At 42.8% G+C, this 10,308-nt stretch overlaps 1 non-coding gene across 1 annotated transcript; it reads left to right on the forward strand.

Moving 5' to 3' along the window:
- Positions 1-6,228: 6,228 nt before the first annotated feature.
- On the forward strand, positions 6,229-6,301 carry trnat-ugu (transfer RNA threonine (anticodon UGU)). Its single transcript has one exon. It is a non-coding gene; the product is annotated as a tRNA-Thr (tRNA).
- The last annotated feature ends 4,007 nt before the right edge of the window (positions 6,302-10,308 follow it).

Consider the following 10,308-nt stretch of genomic DNA (forward strand, 5'->3'; position numbering starts at 1 on the left):
AGAGGAAACGTCAAACACCTGACCTCTAATTGAGAACCATACCAGGCAAACCATTAACCCAACATAGAAAACACATAACATAGACTACCCACCCCAACTCACGCCCTGACCAACTAAACACATACAAAACAACAGAAAACAGGTCAGGAACGTGACAACTGTTAACAATTCACTTTTGACAATGTAATGCTAATGCTTTAAATAATCATAAAAAATCTTCTTCTCACTCCAAATGTGGTCTTTGAACTCATCAAAATAGTCCCTAAAGAGTTTGAGAAAATAATATTGATGCATTCAAAGATGGCCACACTATACCAATGGATGCTGGTATGCTAATGTACTAAAATATGCAAAAGATACTTTAAAAATGTTTTTCTCATGAACCATAGGACCAAATTTCTCAAAATTTTGAATATAGGACCATGGCATGTCTTCTCTTAGTTTGAGAAGCTAAGGGAATAGTAAAAAGAAGATAGCCGAGTTATTGACAAGTAAAAAATCTGATTTTACATGTCCATTTAAACCACTGTAAATCCACACCACAGTGTCCTATCAACTTGAAACTTATCATTGCTAGTATGGACCTCCCTAAGATGAACTACACTGAGTTGGCATTGATATACATATAAAAAAGTAATTATTAATAACTCATTTACATATGTAATGGTAATGCTCAAAATCATCTGCAATCATCTTCTCCTCATGAACCATACATCATATTCACTCCAGATTTGGTATTTAGATTTAGTCTTTAGTCTTTAATAGTTTGGAGAAAAATTGTTGCTACGTTCAAATATGGCAACAGTGTAGATGCACGTTAGCACATATGCTAATGCTAAAAAAAAAATTATCTTCTCATGAACCATAAGTTAGATTGACTCCAAATTTGACATATGTACTCAATGAATTAGACTCCAATAAATTTGAGAACGATTAGTTGCAAATTTGTAAAACCAAAGTCAGACATGCTACACCCCTAGATGGCACCATATCACACCAGGGCTATATTACCTGAACCAATGGACATTTTATTTACTTAACCAGGCAAGTCAGTTAAGAACAAATTCTTATTTACAATGACGGCCTATCCCAGCCAAACCCAGACAATGCTGGGCCAATTGTGCACCACCCTATGGGATTCTCAGTCACTGCCAGTTGTGATACAGCCTGGAATCGAACCAGGGTCTATAGTGACACCTCTTGCACTGAGATGCAGTGCCTTAGACCACTGGGCCACTTGGGCCATGGAATGTTATGAGTAACCTTATGCATACACTGAGTGTACAAAACATTAGGAGCACCTTCCTAATATTGAGTTGCATGCCCTTTTGCCCTCAGAACAACCTCAATTCATTGGGGCATGGACTACAAGGTGTTGAAAGCGTTCCACGGTGATGCTGGCCCATGTTGACGCCAATGCTTCTCACAGTTGTGTCTTGTTGGCTGGATGTGCTTTGGGTGGTGGACCATTCTTGATACACACTGGAAACTGTTTAGTACACTCAGTGTATGTCCTTGGAAGTTGTGTGAATATGGTCACTGCAACCTTAGATGGCTGCCCCAGACTAGTTGGTGGCACTGAGATGTCGTTGGCACCAGAGGCACCATAGGATACTAGAAGAATAACTACTGATTGAGTGGATTTTGTCTCATGCAAATGAAAATGTTATTTCAATTATGTGGACAAACAATGTGATTTGTAGAGCTGTATAATCACATATTGTTGTCCTATTATGTGGTCTGAACACAAATATGTGTTAATAAAATATATTTGTTCAACAATGAAGTACAGATTCAGAGTTGTTCTAATTTCTGAGTGCACTGTGCGTTCTGTGAGGCACAAGGCAGCAAACAAAGTGAAGGGATGCGTCGTGCCTCCAGGTTGGCGACCTGCTCTCGATCATACTCTCATGGAGTTTAAGCTATAACGTGGCCTACATACACACTACCGTTTAAAAGTTTGGGGTCACTTAGAATTTTCCTTGTTTTTGAAAGAAAAGCACATTTTTTTGTCCATTAAAATAACATAAAAATGATCAGAATTACAGTGTAGACATTGTTAATGTTGTAAATGAATATTGTAGCTGGAAATGCCTTTCTAAGTGACCCCACACTTTTCAACGGTAGTGTATATACTGTAGTTTGATAACTGCTGAGCACTGTAAAATTCTATATTTTTACGTCATCATCAATTCAAATCAAATGTTATTGGTCACAAACATATTTAGCAGATGTTATTGTGGGTGTAGCGAAATGTAGTGAAATGCATGTAAATGTGTAACGACTCCCACCGAAGGTGGCTCCCCTTCCTGTTCGGGTGGCGCTCGGCGGTCGTCGTCACCGGCCTACTAGCTGCTACTGACTTTTCCTCCCCCTCCCTTTTTGTTGATTATTGACACCTGTTTGTGGTTAGGGTGATTTGTGGGGCTTTATTACCCAGCAGCCCGGCCTGCTGGGTGTGCGGGATTGTTGTGTGTACAGTCTGTACATTCTTGTGTGTCAGGATACGTGTTCGTTGGTTTATGTTTATTCGTGTTTCTCACACTGTTTTGTGGTGAAGCATTTGTTTTAGAGTAGCGTCGTGTTTTCACCCGTGTGGGGAATTAAATTTGGAACGCTACTCTGAACTCTCTGTCCCGTTGTTTTGACACGGAGGATCGGCCCACCGAACCTACCCACATCCTTCCCGCCTCAAGGCTTATAGCACCAGTGGTGTGGGAAGTGGACTCGGACATCGAGCGGGCATTAAGGGCGGAACCCGCTCCTCCTCAGTGTCCGGCGGGGCGGAAGTACGTGACGCTTGGTGTTCGGGACAAATTGATTCGGTGGGCTCACATTCTACCCTCCTCGGGTCACCCTGGGGTGAAGAGGACAGTGGGGAGCCTTCGGGGGAGGTATTGGTGGCCTACGTTGGCTAAGGACGTTGGGTTTTATGTCTCCTCCTGTTCGGTATGCGCTCAGAGTAAGGCTCCTAGGCACCTTCCTAGAGGGAAGTTACAAGCCCTCCCCGTTCCACAACGGCCTTGGTCACATCTATCCGTAGATTTCCTGACCGACCTTCCCCCGTCTCAAGGGAATACTACGGTGCTGGTGATTGTGGATCGGTTTTCTAAGTCCTGCCGTCTCCTCCCGTTGCCCGGTATCCCTACAGCCTTGCAGACTGCGGAGGCATTATTCACCCACGTCTTCCGGCACTACGGGGTGCTGGAGGACATCGTTTCTGATCGGGGCCCCCAGTTCACGTCCAGAGTCTGGAGGGCGTTTATGGAGCATTTGGGGGTCTCGGTCAGCCTTACCTCCGGTTATCACCCTGAGAGTAATGGGCAGGTGGAGAGAGTGAACCAGGAGGTGGGTAGGTTTCTGCGGTCGTATTGCCAGGACCGGCCAGGGGAGTGGGCGAGATACATCCCTTGGGCCGAAATGGCCCAGAACTCTCTACGCCACTCCTCTACTAACATGTCCCCCTTTCAGTGTGTATTGGGGTACCAGCTGGTCCTGGCACCATGGCATCCGAGCCAGACCGAGGCTCCTGCAGTGGAGGAATGGGTGCAGCGCTCCAAGGAGACATGGAGGGCCGTCCAGGAATCACTTCACCAAGCTAGTGGACGGCAGAAGAGGAGTTCTGACCGCCACCGCAGTGAGGCCCCCGTGTTTGTACCGGGGGACAGGGTCTGGCTCTCGACCCGAAACCTGCCCCTCCGCTTGCCCTGCCGGAAGCTGGGTCCGCAGTGTGTAGGGCCCTTCAAAGTCCTGAGGAGAATAAACGAGGTGTGTTATCGATTACAACTCCCTTCCTATTATCGTATTAACCCCTCGTTTCATGTGTCTCTCCTCAGGCCGGTGATAGCTGGTCCCCTGCAGGACGGTGAGGTACCGGAGGTCCCTCCCCCTCTCGACATCGAGGGGTCCCCGGCGTATAGGATACGAGCCATTCTGGACTCAAGACGCCGGGTGAGGGGCCTGCAGTACCTCGTGGACTGGGAGGGGTACGGTCCGGAGGAGAGGTGCTGGGTACAGGTGGGGGACATTCTGGATCCATCGATGTTGAGGGATTTCCATCGCCTCCATCCGGATCGCCCTGCGCCTCGCCCTCCGGGTCGACCTCGAGGCCGGTGTCGGCGCACTGCGGGAGCCGCGCGTCAGGGGGGGAGGGTACTGTAACGACTCCCACCGAAGGTGGCTCCCCTTCCTGTTCGCGTGGCGCTCGGCGGTCGTCGTCACCGGCCTACTAGCTGCTACTGACTTTTCCTCCCCCTCCCTTTTTGTTGATTATTGACACCTGTTTGTGGTTAGGGTGATTTGTGGGGCTTTGTGGTTAGGGTGATTTGTGGGGCAGCCCGGCCTGCTGGGTGTGCGGGATTGTTGTGTGTACAGTCTGTACATTCTTGTGTGTCAGGATACGTGTTCGTTGGTTTATGTTTATTCGTGTTTCTCACACTTTTTTGTGGGGTAGCATTTGTTTTAGAGTAGCGTCGTGTTTTCACCCGTGTGGGGAATTAAATTTGGAACGCTACTCTGATCTCTCTGTCTCCTGCGTTTGACTCCTTTCATCCACGACATCCCGGGCATTACAAAATGTGTCAATTTATGTTGGAAGGTAAAACCAAATCATATATGGATGTGGCTGTAAATACTCTACAAGCTCTCACAGTCTCATGTCAAATAAGATATTCATCCATGTTCCTCACACCTCAAATTTCAAAGTTGTTCCAAATGTCAAATTTCAAAGGGTTTAAGTTTAAGTTTAGACAGTAGTTCCAAATTTGTAAGGTTAGGGTTAAGTTTAGGCACTAACTCCAAATTCTTAAGGTTAGGTATGAACCCTCTAGGTTCTAAACTGGGGGAGGGGGGATTCTAAGCTAACGTATGGATTTGTTTTAAGATGGTCATATCAAAAAATGATTTAGTTATTTGATTTTGAATTTTTATAACACCCCTTAAGGTATTAAAAAAGTACATATAAGAAATTATTGGATGAAACACTGAATTTGGCATTACTGCTATTAGCCAATAGAAATGCACTGAATACCAGATTCACTACATGGAACAACAGATAGCCCCCCCAAAAAAATATAAAGGAAGTTTGTTCTGAAGTGTCTGTCCTATATCTGAGAGATATAAGAAAGATCAGGAAACATATTTTTTTTTTTTTACATGTAATTGTCCCCTTATTTTAGGCAATAAACAATCTCCATATGTGACTCGTTTGAGGAAACCAGGTGTATGTGCATGTCACTACTTGCGCCATCTGAACATAAACTTATTTTTTTCATCAAAATGCTTTTTTTTGCAGAAATGCCTTCTGGAACTTGGAAACTTTCATGTGCCTTAATAACAAACTTGCATGCCATCTATAAATACGATTACAGTTGTTAAATTACGAGCCTAGTTGGTTTAGCCATGGAAAAAGTCAGCAACCTTCCCGCTAGCCATGATTGGCTGAGATAATGAGTGAGCTGGACATGTCGAGAGATGAGTTCGGATTGGTCTGCCATGTAGCGCGCTTCAGTCTATAATATGAGCTGGACAGTATGTGTAGGTAATCCTTTCTAACGTGGCTTTTTTGAACGATATCACGTAGTAGAACTGCATAAGTGTGGCTTTCCACTTTCTGGAGAACCAAGTTTTGAAATCAGTGGAATTAGAGTATGATAGCTAAGGAAATTGAGAAAATTCTGGCGTTTGATTGCAAATGTGCAGAGTCGAAAAGAGAACACAGAAGGCTCTGGATTACATCTTCAAACTAAGGGCAACCATGGCATCCGTGACAGAGAGGGAGAAGCGTCCGTCTATGTATACGGGTAAGCGAGTCTAGCTAGCTACATTTTCAGATATTACACGTTTCTAATTTTGTTAGAAAATCATTTTCATTTCAAGTTAAAGTGAACTGTTAGCTAGCTAGCTAATGATAGCTGGCTGGATAGCTAGCTAACATTACGTGTATGATCTGTGTAGTAATATTATTCTTATCTCAGAGCCATTGCATTGCTAGTTATAGCCTAATGTTAGCTAGCTAACATTGAACCTGGTTGGTTAGCTACCTGCAGATTCATGCAGGGTAGTAACGTTATGAGTTGGGATTATGATTCATTGTTTAGCTACCTAGCTACATGTCTAAACAAAAGACTCCACTATGCAAGTAACTATTTCAGTAGAATGTTTATTATGTCACTGCGACAACTGTCGATAGATGTAGCTGGTAAATTCGCTCTGGCTATCTACTCCCGGGCCCGTGTGGCTCAATTGGTAGAGCATGGCACTTGTAACGCCAGGGTTGTGGGTTCGATTCCCACGGGGGGCCAGTACAAAAAAAGTATGAATGTATGTACTTGTAAGTCGCTCTGTATAAGAGCGTCTGCTAAATGACTTAAAATGTAAAATGTACTCCGATTTCAGAGAACTCTCGTCTGAGTGTGCCAGAGTGCAGAATAACTGACGAATTTACGAACGCTCAACATCCATTGAATATGGCCGGTGTCAGTAAACGTTGGCAAAGAAATAGTTATAAAATTGTTGCCAGTAGCACAGTTGCAGTCACCAATGCTCTGGATAACCAGCTCTGCTAGGGCGAGTAAAATGGTCAGTGAGCTGTTCTCTCATTTGTGTCTGGAAGTAGCTGGCAAGCTAGCCAATGTTAGCCAGTTAGCTTGGGTGCTTGACTGCTGTTGTTAGGCCAGGATGCTTGGATCAACCCTACTTTTCGACCAGAGTGTGCTCTGAGAGCGAAAAGTTCAGAATTTACGAACGGCCAATCTGACAACCCTCTGAGTTTACGAACGCCCAGAGCACACTCTGCCACTCCAGATTAAATTTACAAATTCGTGGTATAAACCAGCCTTTAGTCTTGAAATCTTTAGTTGTTTAGTACATAGCCTCACATGTGAATCCTGAAAGAGATGGGTGGGGCTAAAGCTTAAAAGGGTGTGAACGATGCTGAATGGGTGTGGACAAAGAAGAGCTTTCCAGTAGGTACCAAAACATTCAAGGACCATTTTCTCAAAAGTGAGGTTACAAGTTTATCAACTTTCAAAGCAGAATTACTTTCCCATTGTTCCTTAACTTTAGTGTATGCTATACCATTTTCTAGTCTCTACTTTTATCCAATGTAAAAAATCACAATTTTGCTACATTAGACTGAATCGAGCCAGTCGGTCACATATATACTTTCATTCATTTTTTAAACTGGTACTGGGACCTTCAGAAGATAAATTTATCCCCTTATTTTAGTCAATAAACTATCAGAAAAAAGAAGAAACCTACACACTGCTCTTAAGCTTTATCTATCGGCCTCACGACCTTTGTCAGGGCAATAAACTATCTCCGTATATACTTCAGAAGAGTCTTGTGAGAATTGTGGGCAAAACGGAGAACACCATCGTGGTCGTGAGAGTCTCATCTTTCAATAGAGTGGTCATAAAAGTTGATAGGTCAAACCGTTCAGACGCTACATACGATTTTGTGAGAAGACCGATTTTCGGGACGTCTCATGATCTGACAAACACCACCCTAGCTCTGCCACTATACATATCTCAGCCTAAACATCAGCGGCACAGGTAACTTCCACAAAGCTGTGAACGATCTGAGAGACAAAGCAAGAAGGGCCTTCTATGCCAACAAAAGGAACATAAAATTCGACATACCAATTAAAAATACTCAAATCAGTTATAGAACCCATTGCCCTTTATGGTTGTGAGGTCTGGGGTCTGCTCACCAACCAAGAATTCACAAAATGCGACAAAAACCAAATTGAGACTCTGCATGCAGAATTCTGCAAAAATATCCTCAGTGTTCAACGTAAAACACCAAATAATGCATGCAGATCAGTATTAGGCCGATACCCGCTTTTATCAAAATCCAGAAAAGAGACCTTAAATTCTACAACCTAAAAGGAAGCGATTCTCAAACCTTCCATAACAAAGCAATCACCTACAGAGAGATGAACCTGGAGAAGAGTCCCCTAAGCAAGCTTGGAGAAGAGTCCCCTGTTCACAAACACAACCACAGAGCCCCAGGACAGCAACACAATCAGACCCAACCAAATCATGAGAAAACAAAAAGACCACTGTGACTGACGCTAAATTAAGAAAAGCTTTGACTATGTACAGACTCAGTGCGGTTGGCCTTGCTATTGAGAAAGGCCGCCGTAGGAATACCTGGCTCTCAAGAGAAGACAGGCTATGTGCACACTGCCCACAAAGCGAGGTGGAAACTGAGCTGCTCTTCCTAACCTCCTGCCAAATGTACAACCATATTAGAGACACATATTTCCCTCAGAACACACAGATCCACAAAGAATTTGAAAACAAATCCAATGTTGATAAACTCCTATATCTACTGGGTGAAATACCACAGTGTGGAATCCCAGCAGCAAGATTTGTGACCTGTTGCCGCAAGAAAAGGGAAACCAGTGAAGAACAAACACCATTGTAAATACAACCCATATTTATTTATTTTCCCTTTCATAGTTTAACTGTTTGCACATCGTTACAACACTGTATATAGATATAATATGACATTTGAAATGTCTTTTCTTTTGGAACTTTTGTGTAATGTTTACTGTTAATTTTTTATTGTTTATTTCACTTTTGTTTATTATCTATTTCACTTGCTTTGGAAATGTAAACATATGTTTCCCATGCCAATAAATCCCCTTGAATTGAATTGAGAGAGAATCAGAGAGAGAGAGAGGTTTTTGTGCAGTGATTCTGCCCCCTACGGGTTCTGAGTGTTGCTCTCTCTTTCTCTCTCCAAATCATTTCATATAAATAAAAGTAATTTATTCTAGCAGGGTATATTAGTTGTTTGTCTATTAAAGTCTGTATAGGCCTAATTAAAGTTATACTTTTTAATTTCTTGATGTTTTCTTGCCCCTAATGGTTTAATTTGTCTATAGCCTTTGTGTTTAATTTGTCACTGTAATGCCAACGACTCATTTCCACAGTTCTGTTGTAGGCCTAGTTCCACAAAACCTTGAAATGGATAGTCTGGTCATATCCTATATTATCCTTTATATTGATCCTTGTGAATGAAACGTCAAGTCATACGATATAAATATCGTTGTCATCCAAGCAGCCATTAGATATCTGGGGACAGACAGGCAGAGAGGGATTTATATTTATTACATTTAGGGGGACATTTAGATGGATGATTATGGCTAATCATGTTAAATGACACACTAATTTTATGTATCTGATGAAAAACTGCAATGAGAGAGAGGGAGAGAGAGCGACATTGTAAATATACATAATATGACATTTGTAATGTCTTTATTATTTTGGAACTTCTGTGAGTGTAATGTTTACTGTTCATTTTTATTGTTTATTTCACTTTTGTATATTATCTATATTATCTACTTCACTTGTTTTGGCAATGTTAATTCCCATGTCAATAAAGCCCCTTGAATTGAATTGAGAGAGATGTAGGAACGGTAATTACCGTTTCCTCGTCAAATATCTCATTAACATATCTAAGCCTAATTAAATTATATAAATTACACCAGAAGCCTTTAGTATTAAAGTTGCTTCCGCCTTCATTGTTCTGGTGAAAACCACAAAGAGACGCATGCGTGGTGAGAACAAGGGATACGCACGGCTGAATCCGGCACTCTTTGTCTTCAAATTTAGTCGATTTGTATGCATTTTCATTAGGCTACAGTAGCCGATAGGCTATATATCTGTAAATACTCGTTTACAGTAGGATGTGATCATGTGTATACCACTTGCCCGAGTGAACAAAGAACGCACATGCAACACACACACACGCACTACACGCACGCGCTAGTGGCCGCTGGGTGGCAGTGGTGTGGTTTGGGTGATGAGCGAGAGCCAGCCACCCCCTCCCCCTTACCTCTCTCTCTTTTCGGCTTGTATAGAGAATCAATGGAGGGGAACAAAGAGCGGAGAGAAGAGGGGGAGGGGGAGCAGGGACTTGATCGACAGGAATTTGAATATGTTTCCAAAGTTCTCATCATTGATCGAACTGGTGCACTGTCTAGATTGCTCTCCACACACACTAAGACCGTCATTTCCACAAGGGGTGCATTGCCAGTAGGCCTGTAGACTACAATAGTTCAATGGTTTGACAGACAAACATAGTTGTGGACTGGTGATTAGCGACGAACAGTTCTTGCTTGCACTTATTTATGGCCCAATTTGTGTTAGCCTATACAGCATATAGAGATCAAGGACTTTGAAAGGGCAGGTTTCAATGTTTAGACCTAGGCCTATAATGTTAATGATTTAGGCCCTATACAACCATCTCTTTAGATTAGCTAAAGATGAAAATCCCATCAGTGTATGAATCAGTAAA

Source organism: Salvelinus fontinalis, chromosome 25 (genome assembly GCF_029448725.1).
Source record: "Salvelinus fontinalis isolate EN_2023a chromosome 25, ASM2944872v1, whole genome shotgun sequence".
In the NCBI taxonomy this organism is placed as follows: Eukaryota; Metazoa; Chordata; class Actinopteri; order Salmoniformes; family Salmonidae; genus Salvelinus; species Salvelinus fontinalis.